This window comes from Phacochoerus africanus, chromosome 3 (genome assembly GCF_016906955.1).
Source record: "Phacochoerus africanus isolate WHEZ1 chromosome 3, ROS_Pafr_v1, whole genome shotgun sequence".
NCBI classification, from domain to species: domain Eukaryota; kingdom Metazoa; phylum Chordata; class Mammalia; order Artiodactyla; family Suidae; genus Phacochoerus; species Phacochoerus africanus.
Genome location: NC_062546.1, coordinates 105,305,912 through 105,320,033, shown reverse-complemented (window position 1 = coordinate 105,320,033; position 14,122 = coordinate 105,305,912). Strand labels below are relative to the sequence as shown.

Below are 14,122 nucleotides of genomic sequence, written 5' to 3'. Positions count from 1 at the left end.
GCTGAGAATGGGTGAACAAACCACACTGTAGTAAGAATAGAGATTAACCTCACATCAATGCTACATGTCTCAAAATCCAGAAATTTCTGTCAAGCACTTTAAAAACAAGACAAAAACAAATAGAACAAAAGTCACAAGAAAACATTCATAAACCCTTAAATAAAAGTAAGACACAAATTGTTTATATTATTTGTTCAAGACAGATGAATCTAATGATTCAACAAGAGAAAAATGTAAGCACTACATGAAATTAATAAAATGCAAGAGGACAGAGATCTATTTAAAACACCCAATGCTTTAAGAGAGTCAATAAAAATTCTACGGAAATTTGAAGAAACATAAGCCTAGGCACAGAGCTATGATATGTGGGGGTACTGTAGTGGGTCAAGCCAAGAGAAATTTACCTTTAGAAATTCCTTTAAAATTGCTAAGGTTAACCACTAATCATCTGTGCTCTAAACTTCCTTAAATATTATGTGTTTAAATATGTTTGCACCTTTTTCCTAATTCATAAGTGTAATTGTCTAAAATAGCAATTCAAGTGAAAAAAAAAGATTCATTTATTTCCAAATTGCTTAAGTAATTTCTATTGTTCATGTATTATCTAAAATACCTTCCCAACTTGATACCTCACTATTACCATGGCATATTTCAGATTTCTTTATATGATAGAGACCATGGTGGCAGCAATAGTCAAGACTACTTCTTGAGATAATCTCATTTTTTAAGAGCCTTTCTCATATGTAGAACAATTATTTCACTTAGTCACACTGAACTTGCATTGTCACATCCAATACATAGACAAGTCACAAGAACAGATATTTTACTTGACATGACCATTACATAATGGTCGGAATTGTCAGGGAAGATGGGGAAAACCTATGATATGTTCCTTTGATGCATAGTCATTCTTCTTTTTTAAGGTTTTCCCATTATGTATTTTATTTAACCTTACAAATGTAAATGTCAGTTTTCTGGGAGGAAGCTGGTGGCAAGGTCATTTGACTGTTGGATGGATTTAATGTGAGCCTCTAGGAAATAGGCAAACCTCATATGTGTTTAAGAATATTCACCTTGAACAAATTGCTTGTTACATGCAGATAACTCCAAATACAGTCTCAGGCTGTTAAATGTATATTATCCCACTGAACTATTTCATAAATTATGCTTCCCCAAGCTTAAGTTTCAGACAAATTTGAATTTTAAATGGTAACTCTCATTATTTAAGTTTTATAAAAATTCAAACATACAAACTCAAACGGAATTATTCAAAATTAATTACCAACAACAGAAATAATATTTGACCTTTCATAATCATGAAGGACAAAGGGGAAAATGATTCTTAATTGTATGTTACTGAGAAAAATCTATGCAAAACATTACATCAGTAGTATTCTCAATGTAAATGTTTAATCATTCAAATATACCTGCAAGTACTTAGCCATTAAGTTTACCACTCTTGTTTTATTTACCGTATGCTGACACAAAAGATTCAAAGGTATTTTTAATGATTCATCTATAGCATCAAGTTTGCTGTGGAAACACAATTTTCTGCATGAAAATTTTAACCATCTTTAAACTTCTATATAGGGAAGTTGAGCATAAAAGATTCACCAGGGAAATCACAGTTGTATTCCTATATACTTAGTTACACCTCTTTTGAAAATGTCACCATCGGAGCTCACGTCATGGCGCAGTGGTTAACGAATCCGACTAGGAACCATGAGGTTGCAGGTTCGGTCCCTGCCCTCGCTCAGTGGGTTAACAATCCGGCGTTGCCGTGAGCTGTGGTGTAGGTTGCAGACGTGGCTCGGATCCCGCGTTGCTGTGGCTCTGGCGTAGGCCGGTGGCTACAGCTCTGATTCAACCCCTAGCCTGGGAACCTCCATATGCTGCGGGAGCGGCCCAAGAAATAGCAGCAACAACAACAACAACAACAACAAAAGACAAAAAAAAAAAAGAAAATGTCACCATCATTTCTTTCTTTTTAAAGTGTAGTTGATTTAGAAGGTTATACCAATTTCTGCTGTACAAAGTGACCCAATTATTCATATATATATATTATAAACACATGACCCAATTATTCATGTATATATATACACACACACACAAAATTTTTCTATTTTTTTCTTTTTTTTTAGTCTTTTGTCTTTTTAAGGCCACACCTGTAGCATATGGAGGTTCCCAGGCTAAGGGTCTAATCAGATCTACAGCTGCCGGCCTACGCCAGAGCCACAGCAACGCCAGATCTGAGCTGTGTCTGCAAACTACACAACAGTTCCTGGCAATGCTGTATCCTTAACTCACTGAGCAAGGCCAAAGATCGAACCTGCAACCTCATTATTCCTATTTGGATTGGTTTCTGCTGCACCATGACAGGATATTATCATCCATTGTGGTCTACTCCTAGAGACTGGATATAGTTCCCTGTGCTGTACAGTAGAACCTCATTGCTTATCCATTCTAAATGTAAGAGTTTTTATTTACCAACCCTAAACTATCCATCCCACTCCCTCCCCTCAACCACAAGACTTAAACATAAGACATGACACCAAAAACACTCCTAAAAGAGAATATAGGCAAAACATTCTCTGGCAAAAACTGAACAAATGTTTTCTTAAGTCAGTCTCCCAAGGCAATAGAAATAAACAAATGAGACCTAATCAAACTTAAAAGATTTTGCATAGCAAAGGAAACCATAAAAAATGAAAAGACAACCTATGAAATGGGAGAAAATACTTACAAATAATACAACCAATAAGGGCTTAATATCCAAAATATATGAACAACTCATACAAATACAAAAAAACAACCCAATCAAAGTCATTTCTCCAAAGATATACAGATGGCCAGTAGACACATGAAGAAATGCTCAACATCACTAATTATTAGATAAATGCAAATCAAAACTGCAGTGAGATACCATCTCACACCATCATTAATAAGTCTATAAATAACAAATGTTGAAGAGGGTGTGAAGAAAAGGGAACCCTCCTACACTGTTGGTGGGAATGTAAATTGGTACAACCATTATGGAAAACATTATAGAGGTCACTCAGAAAACTAAATATAGGACTACCATATGACCCACTAATCCCAATCCTGGGCATATATCCAGACAAAACTATAATTCAAAAAGACACATGCCACCATATTTTCACAGCAACACTATTCACAACAGCCAAGACATGGAAACAACCTAAATGTCCACTGACAGATGAATGGATACAGAACATGTTGTACATATATACAGTGGAATGCTACTCAGCCATAAAAATGTACAAAATAATGCCATTTGCAGCAACATGAATGTAGCTAGAGATTCTCATACTAAGTGAAGTGAGTCAGAAAAAGACAACTACCATATGATACCACTTATAAAATATGGCACAAATGAACCTATCTACAAAACAGAAGTAAGACTCACAGAGAACAGATTTGTGGTTGCCAAGGGGTGGGGAGGGGAGAGGGAGTGGGATGGATGGAGAGTGTGGAGTTAGTAGATGCAAACTATTAAATTTAGAATGGATAAGCAAAGAGGTAATATTCTATGGTATAGGGAACTATATCTGGTCTCTTGGGATAGACCATAATGGAAGATAATATAAGAAAAAAATATATATATATATATATAATTATGTCACTTTGCTGTAAAGCAGAAATTGCTACAACATTGTGAAAAAACTACACTTTAAAATTAAAAAAAAATAAAACAATTGAAAAAAAGAAATGAGAACCTTACAAAATAAAATATGCCACAGATGAACTGATCTGCAAAAGAGAAACTCACAGACATTTTTATAGTAAACATCTCCTTTTTTAATGATGGCTGTTTTCCATGCAAAACACATACATAGAGAACTCAAATTCTTTAAATAAGACTGGACATTCTCCGTAAAATGTGCCTAACATTTTAAGTCCTGTGTACATTTATGTAATTTGTGTTCACATATCTTTAATTCTGCCTAGATAATGATGAGTGAATATGGGTATGAACATAAAAACTTGGGTGAAAAGTTTAGAAGCCCTTTGGAGAAGACAACCAACTAAAGAAGTCATTATCACATAGGGAGCAGTAGAAACAAGGGACACTCAGGAGAATGGAGCCCACTGGGACGACTCCACATGCAAAGCATTAACAGTATGCAAATAATTTAATAGCAGTACAGGCTGCATCCCCAGAGTAAACTACTTAATCATTTTAATTTGTAGATGGCTATTGAAAGCTTTCTGCTGGACCCTGAATTAATTGTTCCAGCAAGCAATATTTTGCAGTTTATAGTAATAACATCTGAAAGTCTTTGGAAAAAGAGATCAAGATTGCTGAGGACTTTTGCAGAGAAATCACCCAAAGCTTAAGTTGTTTCTGTAAATAAGGTTCTATACATGTGAGTGGAAATGGAAACAGCTTCTACACATGAGGCACTAGGTAGGTACCAGATACAACCTCGGGGCCAGGATGAGGAGAAGAGGGTTCCTGTCAGGAGCTGCATGACCTTGGGAAAGACATTGGATTTCTTTAAATGTCCCCACTGGTAAAATGACCTTAATTCCTGCTTGCCAACTTCAGAGGGTTGTGGTGAGAATCAAGTCAAAAACTAAATATAGAAGTCTACTTTCCAGATTGCAATCTGCACAGACATCTGCAATGGATTAAGAAAAATATGATCCCACTTCCATTTGTTTCATTTTCTCTGTTTCCTTATTTTCTCAGCTGTAGAAGAAAAGTTTTATGCTAGAAGAGCCTATGAACTCCAGGTTTCAAATGCTGCAATATTAAGAGGCATACACTGGTAAAGAAGCTTTCAGAGAGTAAACAGACTAGGGTTTTTTCCTTTTGTGTCTATCTAAATATAAGAAACATATTTAATAACTTAAGTAGTTTAAAAAAAAAAGAAAGAAAAAAGAAAAAAATCCTGTCATCAGGTATTTAGACTCTCTTCACATGGTCATTTAAATAGAAAGTTATAGTTTAATTCGAGGCTTTTCAAGCAGAACTTGTAGAAATAGAATGATGATCACCAGAGGATTAAGATGGTGAAATAGAAGGACTGGAGCTCAACTTCTCTCCTGAAAACAAAATTCACAGCTAAAGACTGAGCACTACTTCACCCAAATGGACCAGAAACCTTAAAAAAGATACCCTACTCCAGAAGAAAAAAAGGAGGACACATCAAGAGGTTAGAGGGGCAATTCCACCAAATAAACAACCCCATACCTCCTGGGTGGGAAGCTCCACAGACTGAAAACTAACTGGTTCACAGAGACTCACCTACAGGAGTGAGAGTCCTGAGTCCCACATCAAACCCTCACGTGCTGGGATCTGGCATTGAAGGACAATGAGGCTTGAACACAGGAGCTCTACAGGCCTGGGGGAAACAGACACCCCATTCTTAAAAGGACCACACAGAATTTCATGTGCACTGGGTCCCAGGGCAGAGCGAGGTCTCCACAGGAATCTGGGTCAAAACTGACTGCGGTTCTTGGAGGAAATCCTGGGAAAACAGGGGTGAATGTGGCTTGTTGTGAGGGGTGGACATTAAAAGCAAAGCTCTCTCGAGAATATTCAGCAGCATGCCTTTCTCTGGAGGTGGCCATTTTGGAAAAATCTGGCCCCACCCATCAGTCAGTGCTGAGAAGCCCCAGGGCAAACAACAATCCAGGTGGGATCACAGCCCCACCCCTCAGTAAACAGGCTGCCTAAAGACCCCTCAGGCACCCAGCTGCCTCTAATCCCATCCAGAGACTAAGCCCCACCCACCAGAGGAATTAGAATCATCCCTACCTACCAGGGGGCAGGCATCAGCCCCTCCCATCAGGAAGCCTACAGCAAGCCCCCACACTGACTTCAGCCACAAGGGGGGCAGACATCAGAAGTCAGAGAGGCTACAATCCTATTATCTGTAAAAAGGTCACCACACTAAAAACCTATAAAAATGAAAAGACAGAGAACTATAACTCAGAGGAGGGAGAAAGGAAAAACCCCAGAGAATCAGCTAAGCAAGGAGATTCTTAGCCTCCAGGAAAAAGACTTTAGACTGTTGATACTGAAGATGATGCAAGACATTGGAAAGAAACTGGAGGCAAAGATGGATAACTTACAGGAAACACTGAGCAAAGAGATACAAGATATAAAATAAACAAGAAGAGATGCAAAATAAAATAACTGAAATAAAAAATTCACTAGAAGCAGCTAACAGCAGAACACAGGAGGCAGAAGAACGAATAAGTGAGGTGGAGGACAGATTAGTGGAAATTTCGGATGTGGAACAGAAAAGAGAAAAAAGATTGAAAACAAATGAAGAGAGACTCAAATAACTCTGGGACAACGTGAAACGCACCAACATCCATATTATAGGGGTGCCAGAAGGAGAAGAGAGAGAGAAGGAGACAGAAAAAATATTCCAAGAGAAAATAGCCAAAAACTTCCCTAACATGGGGAAGGAACCCCTCACTCAAATCCAGGAAGCACAGTGAGTACCACATAAAATAAACCTAAGGAGGAATACACCGAGACACATATTAATCAAACTGACCAAAATTAAAGACAAAGAGAAAATCTGGAAAGCAGCTAGAGAAAAGAAACTAGTAACACACAAGGGAACTCCAATAAGGTTATCAGCAGATTTTTCAGCAGAAACTCTGCAGGCCAGTAGGGAGTGGCATGATATACTTCACGTGATGAAAGGAAAAAACCTCCAACCAAGATTACTTTACCCAGCAAGGCTCTCATTCAGATTTGGAGGAGAAATCAAAAAACGTTCACAGATAAGCAAAAGCTGAGAGAATTCAGCAACACTAAACCAGCCTTACAACAAATACTAAAGGAACTTCTCTAGGCAGAAAAGAAAACACAGCAACAGGAAACAATTCCACAAAAGACAAGGCTCACCAGTAAAGGTATATATACAGTAAAGATACGAAATCATCCATGCACAATTATACCACCAAAATCAGAAATCATGAGAAGAGGTGGGTACAAATGCAGGACACTGGAGGTGAACTTTCAATTAAGAGAACAACAACTTAAAACAATCTCATATACATATAGACTCATATCAAAACTTCAGAATAACTGCAAATCAAAAATCTGCAGTTGATACACAAACAAGGAATCTCTGAAGAAGAAATATATCTCATAGTAAATAAATGCATAATCCACCATGAAGAGGGTCATTTGACATCATTCTTGGAATGCTGAAGTCTTCTTAGAACTGATTCTGATTTCCTCTCCAAAGAATTTATGAAAATTATAATTAAATAATGTAACTGTACAGTTAAAAAAAAAAAAAAGAATGATGGTAACCAGGGGTTTGGGAGGCAGGGATTGGGGAGATGATTAAGGATAGAACTTGTAACTAGTAGATAAACAGATAAATAAGAAGATGGATAAGTTCTGGAGATCTAATGCACAGCATAGTGAGTCTAGTCAACAATACTGCATCATAATCATCAAAGCTGCCAAAAACTTAATTGTTTTCCCCATAAAAAAGTAATAATTAAGTGGCAAGTTAGAGGTATCCACTAATGCTACAGTGGTAATACATAGCAATATATGAATTTATCAAGCCAATGCATTGTACATCTTAAATTTGCACAGTGTTAGGCATCAGTATCACAATAAATAAAAAAAAAAAATGAGGCTTTTATAACTGAGGCTCAGACAACTCTTTGTGCCAAAATCCCCAAATTTCTTACCTTCTCCCCTCCCATGAAAGGTGCTCTTGGGAATGAAAGCATGAAGTTTGTTCAGATTGGTATCAAAAATAAAATCCTATTATCATCATACAACTCAAGTATCTCTAGCTACTTAGCAAAACAATCAGACTGACTTTTAGGTAACATCCTGAGAGAGTGCTTCAGCTTACACAATAGCAAAAACATGTTCACACAAAATAATACAACAGTGTATATGAAACTGTAACATATGCACAAGCTGTCTTTGCTCACATGGTTCCCATATGCTTGAATCCCATTTACTGTAGTTAAGTAATAAATACAGTCCCAAAACAGTTCAAATTTCAGTTACTACAGTATATTAACTGAGTAATTGCATTAAGCACAAATTTTTATGCTAGCTCTTCATAATGGAAACACCTATGTAGATTACAGATGCATCATGCATTGTGACCAGGGTCCATTCAAATCTCTCAAAGTTCATTCTTGATTCCCTGTGCATCTGTTTTTCAATTCATGCACAGACAGTAAAGCATGTAGTGGTGGTGCTTCCTTGTTTCCCAATGATAAATCTAAGTAACATTTTTACAAAACTGGGTAATTCAAAGAGGAATTGCCTAATACAAATGAATTTGCAGCAAAGAAACCAAACACCACCAAAAGTTAAATAAAAATCAAACATACCTGGACCCATTAGGGAAGCCAACTAGGGGGCTGTCATCACCTCTGTTGGCCCAGAGACTCCAGACATGCAGACAGAGGAATTTAGTGAAGGTCAACTGATAGACATCAATGAGGAAAGTGGTTGTAAGGAACAGAACGAAAAGGGCTCAAAGATTAGAAATGGGTGAAAAACCTCATATTAAACGGAATTTCGCCATGTTCCACAACCTCAGTGGTGCAAGGATAAAATGATAGCTGATCCTAACTCAAGAATATGACAAATATAGGCACAGAAAAGATGCTTGCATCATTTCAGAAGTTGTATATTGAGAAAAAAAAAGTGCTATTGAAAACTATTCTTGACACATATTTTGTGAAGAATTGGCTGTCTCACACAACTGTACATAGAGCAATCAGATGTCCTCTCCCAATAGTAATCCTGACTCTGAAGCAGGTGGGTATGAGCTGTACAGAGTGTAGGAGGAGAGAAGGAGCTGTATGCAATGGGACCTGCACTAGGTCAGAAAAACTTCCCAGATCCTTACTTACCTACAATGTCAGCACTTTTCTCCCTCGCCTGAAGAGATGAATGTCACTGTCTGATAACACTCAACATCCATTGTTGTCTGTTGGCTTAAAAAAAATACACTATTCTCAACGTTTCCCATGTGTCAAATTACAGTAAGTCTTACAAATTTTTTTTGTTCCTTATACATTTATCAATGATAGAAAAGGAATGTTTAACATTTAGACCAAAATTTATGAAAGTCATGGAATAAACATGATTTTTACCTTTGATTAATGAGAACACTTTGCACAGTTTCAGTCTACAAAGTAATTTTCATGGTTCCACAGAACCATTCAAAGCAATAAATATATCTCCAATACATGATGGGGGTGGAATACTTTTAAGGATGATGAAAGTGTTGAAAGGGAGGGACTGGATCAAGAGTTAGGCATTGAGTTTTTTCATGCCACACATTTTATTTAAACTTCATGCTCTTTGGCATATAAGCTCATAATTAGCATGCATTTTTTTCCTGTAGAGTTCATGTTTCTGCTCTCCTTGCCTTCAAGGTGACATCTCCTGTACCACAGGTGGATTTAACAAGAAGCTTATTTTTAGTTCTCCATATGGCTGACTTGCTTCACTCTAGCCATTACAAGGCACATTAGTTTCTTGCCAGGATGTTTCCTTATCATGGAAGTAGGCTTGAGGCCTATCACACTCTGTGATTTTAATGTTAAATACTTTCTTTGCCTTTAAAATTTCTCTTCTCTTCAGCTTCATTATTGTTCCGTTGTCCTATCTTTTGCCCTAGTGTGTTATTTTTATACTTTGTTCTCAGTCAAATAGTCTCTATTGTGTGCTAACACTTCTATTTTTCATGATTACATTTTAGAAATCTCTGTAAAATCTGCAAACCCTAACAATTTTGGCAGACCTCAAGTTCAAATAAGTATTATGCTAACAGGTAGGAGGATGTCTACAGCCTGTCTCATTGAAAGATTTTCCTTTAATTCCCTTCAGAGTTTTCCTAATACAGATTTTCTAAGTCAGTACTTTTCATATATCTTGAATTTTTATTTATATCGTACACCTTTTGTTTACAAAACCATGCACTTGACTTTGTAATCAATTGTAAGCTACTATGAATTATGCATTTATGTGAAATAATGTTTTTGAAAAGCTCCTATCATCACTGCATATTAATGTGGTATAGACCCTATAAAATAATGTATCATATAGAGAAAATTTGTGCTGTAGGAAAGATTTGTTGGACTTTATGTTACTACTAAAATAAGTGAAAGCAAGATGTTCCTCAAAGAGTTATGATTTTATGAACAATCTACCAGAAACCTAAAATTGTGATATATAAGTCAGTTCAAAGGTGGCCTTCTAAATTGCTCAGGGCGCATTTTAGGCTGAGTTTTCAACCTTAGACAGCAACATCAAATCCATCTATAACTCTTTCTGAAACCTATTATCAAATGAAAAAAAATTTCCTAGCTGACACTCTTACCTTATGATGGGACTTTGACACTTGAATCAACTAATTGTAGCTGTTTCACAGGAAAGGTCAGTTTTGACAAATGGACTCTTGGACATGGGAAAACACTCATTCACTGTCAGGGATCGGGTTTTATTCAGTAAATGCAGTTATATAATCAGAAGCATCTCTGGATGGACCATACTATACACACAGGGTCTTTAGATAAAGAAAAGCATAAAGCTACATTTTGGCTTCAATGATCTTCCTAATGACAAAAGCAAACACACAAATTAGTATAAAAACCTATGGTGGCAGTTATGTGAACAAGTCACTGTACAGACCTAACAGTAAAACACCGGTGCGAAGCAATCAAGGGTAGATGAAGATTCAAAGATGGGTTACACTGTTATATGAGAAAAATTGATAATGAAAGTCACAAGTGAATAAAAAGTCCAAAGCTGTGACCATCTGCATTCAAATGTGGATAAATGGGTAAATTCACATGTATGCATTTTTTTAAGTTTAAGAAATGAACATTATATATGTATATTTTCTTCTCCTGTCCCTGAATTCTTCCAAAAATGCACTGTTAACTTTTTAAAAATTATCCCTTAATGACATCAGAATTAGCTAAAGTACTTTGAGGACTTCATCACCAACATAGTAACATGTGTCATGTTAGAAAAGTAAATTCTTGTTGTCTCACATAGAAAAGGAACTAACACAACTTTCTGAGAAATGTAGGCATGTGTTACATGACCAAGAATTAGTTCATCAAAATAAGTGCTTATTTGAATGTCTGTTGTATGCTTATTTAGCACTGCTGCATTATATGGGGAATGAGAAAAAAATAGTATCACATGTAACTTTGGTATAATAAAATGTGCAGTTACACTCAGGCTTAAACAATTAGGCTCAGAATATTTAACAATTCAAAGGGCATGAAGATGAAAGAAGGGACTTCAGCTCATGGAGAACACTGGTTTTCATTTCTGCCATCACCATTTACTAGAACTGTTATAGATGAATGCCGAATACCATGATAAAGCATGAGAAAAAGAACTATGGGCAATGGAGAGAACATAATGTATTTGTGGACAAAGGGATGAGAGAAAAAGGGAGGGAAGAGAAAAGAAGAGTATAGGCTGGAGGGGGACACAAGAATGCAAGGTATGGGGAAGTGATGGGTAAAATGCCAAAAATTAAGTCTGAAAATCCAGACAAATTCATAGAGAAAAGAACAAACATTTATTGTTCTTATTTTAAGAGGGCAGCGAGAATATGAAAATGTTGTTCAAAGCCTATTTATTTAGAAAGGATGTGTTGCAACAATTGCCTTATTTAGTGTCCAGTCTTACCCTTAGATGAACCTGGGAATGGAGTAAATAAATGTCCCAGCAGAAGTGAACATCTGACAATTCGAATTATTGGAACAGACATCCAGTGAGAATTCAAGGCTCATGATGATAAAGGATCATCCTTCCAGAAACAAGAGCTGGAGCCATCAAAATCAGTGACCAAGAAGGAGAATTAAAGCGAAAACTTCAATAAATATTTGTAGTTAAGGGCAGTGACTGAGAAATAAAAGCAATATCAAAAAAGAAAATCACAAGGGATTAAAGGAAAGGGAACAGTAGGTAAGTAAAGAGAAAGAGAGAGGTAAGATACAGTATGTCAGAAAGAAATGTGATGTGAATTCAAGGTTCTCTCTTAGAAAGACAGGAAGCAGCTATACAGTACAGCAGTTAAAAGCCAGGGGGTTCGACTGGATCATTTCAGGTCTGAAGGCTGACCTCTCCACTTGTTGCTTAGGTAATCCTGACAGTTTTTCCTTAGCCTTTTTTATTCATCTGAAATAATGCAATGATTAGGGTGTCTATTTCATGAGGTTGCTGTGAGAATTACATACATAACCTAGGAAAAAACTCTTAATACAAGTTTTGGCCATCTGTCATCATTATAATATTATGTCCTGGGAAAGGAGTCAAAGTGAAGGAGAATGTGCTAGAAAAGACGTGATCATGTTCTAGGAACAAGACAGGAAGGTTACCCTGTTATCATTAGGACAGTGGACCTCCTCTGTCTCTTGGCACAGATTAAAGCTGGCAGTTTACATAGCTTTCTAATTCTGTACTTCAAAGGTTTTCCCACCAATATATACATCTTGGACATTTAGGATTTAGTACTAAAAAATCTTACAAATTTTCCACAGAAGAATGTTTTAAACTGAATGTGTTTGGGACTCATAAAGAGCTTTATATAACACTTCCCAAATATGGTATCATATTGCTATTCTTGGTCTTCTCCACAGCAAGGCAAAGTCATATTTATTTTTTTGTAACAATGATGCAACGGGAGCAGAAAATAGTCCAGAAAATTGAGAAGATGACGTTTTCTTTTAAATCAATAGCAGCTTAAGTTTCTCCAATGGATATAAGAATATCATACCACTTGATGCCAAGTCTCAATTATGTCACAGTATTTTTTCTTTTTCTTTTTAATGGCTGCACCTGAGGCATATGGGAGTTCTTGGGCCAGGGTTGAATCTGAGCCACAGTTGTGACCTACACCACAGCTAGGGAAACACCTAATCCTTTAACCCACTGTGCCAGGCCAGACTTCAAATCCACACCTCCAGAGTGACCTGAGCCACTGCAGTGGGATTCTTAACCCTCTGTACCACAGTGAGAATTCTTATTTTATTCATAGTGCCATACTATTTCTACTCGCATGTTCAATGTTTCATGGTTACATATATAGCTTGCTTTTCTAAATGATTTGGTCATTTCAAATTACTATGGAACCTAAAAAAGAGGGCTTCATCCCCAAAACGTGCATGTTTCCACTAACAGGGCACTATGCGGAGCAAGGACTAGTTGCTTATCAACTTTTTCAAGGACTAGTTGCTTATCAACTTTTTCAAGGACTAGTTGCTTATCAACTTTTTCACTGTGTGGTTGTGTATGTTGAACAAAATGATAAAAAGCTGCCTAAAAACTAAACAATCCAAGGTATATATACCTGTTCTTTAAAGTACTATTCAGAAAATGTTTAATTGTTATACAAAATAACTGAGTTTATAAGCACATTGCCTGTTTTAGACGTGCGGGCAGCAGGGCACATTTTATACTCTCACACCAGAATGCCTGGTCATTACTGATGTATACCAGAGGGGAGTGTTGCATGTTAAATCACATATCCTCCCAATTACTGTACTTTCAAGTATGTGAGATTTATTATAAGCTTAATTCTCATTCAGGGAATGCCATCAACAGATTGTGTGATGGGTCATTTTCACTATGGGGTGTGAGAGAATTACTGAGAAAGTTGACAGGCAAAGCATATTAGAAAATAGTCTTGTAAATTTGATAAATGATACTTACAAAGTTGAATTTATTCAAAAATGATGCATGCTATACATATGATGACATGGGAAATCTTAGTCCATCCCCTGAGAAAACAAAATGAAGAGATGCATCTTTAAAACACTGATTTCAAGGCTCTGCAGTGAAAAGTAAATTCACATATTGATTTAAAACAAACCGGTCCCTGAAGACAGCATTTTTAACCAAAAGCCAGCCAATGCCTTCAGCAAGCATGTGAAACCATTTCATTGACCTCTGGACTGAGCTTAGGGCTTTGGTCTGCCCCTCCACAGAGGCCCTGCAGACACTCACTGAAGTGAGTGCATGCTTCTTCCCCATATGGTCAAGACAGAGAAGGAGCCTGGGAACCCTTAGTGAATTCACATGTACCCATATTCTCTGAGCCACTCAACTGCCATGGAA

General features: G+C 36.8%; 1 long non-coding RNA gene across 1 annotated transcript; it reads right to left on the bottom strand.

Moving 5' to 3' along the window:
• Positions 1–3,733: 3,733 nt before the first annotated feature.
• Positions 3,734–13,787, bottom strand: LOC125122235 (uncharacterized). The gene is made up of 4 exons (XR_007133735.1): positions 13,718–13,787; positions 8,890–8,973; positions 8,362–8,456; positions 3,734–4,643 (listed from the first exon to the last, which is right to left on the bottom strand). It is a non-coding gene; the product is annotated as an uncharacterized LOC125122235 (long non-coding RNA).
• Positions 13,788–14,122: the final 335 nt, after the last annotated feature.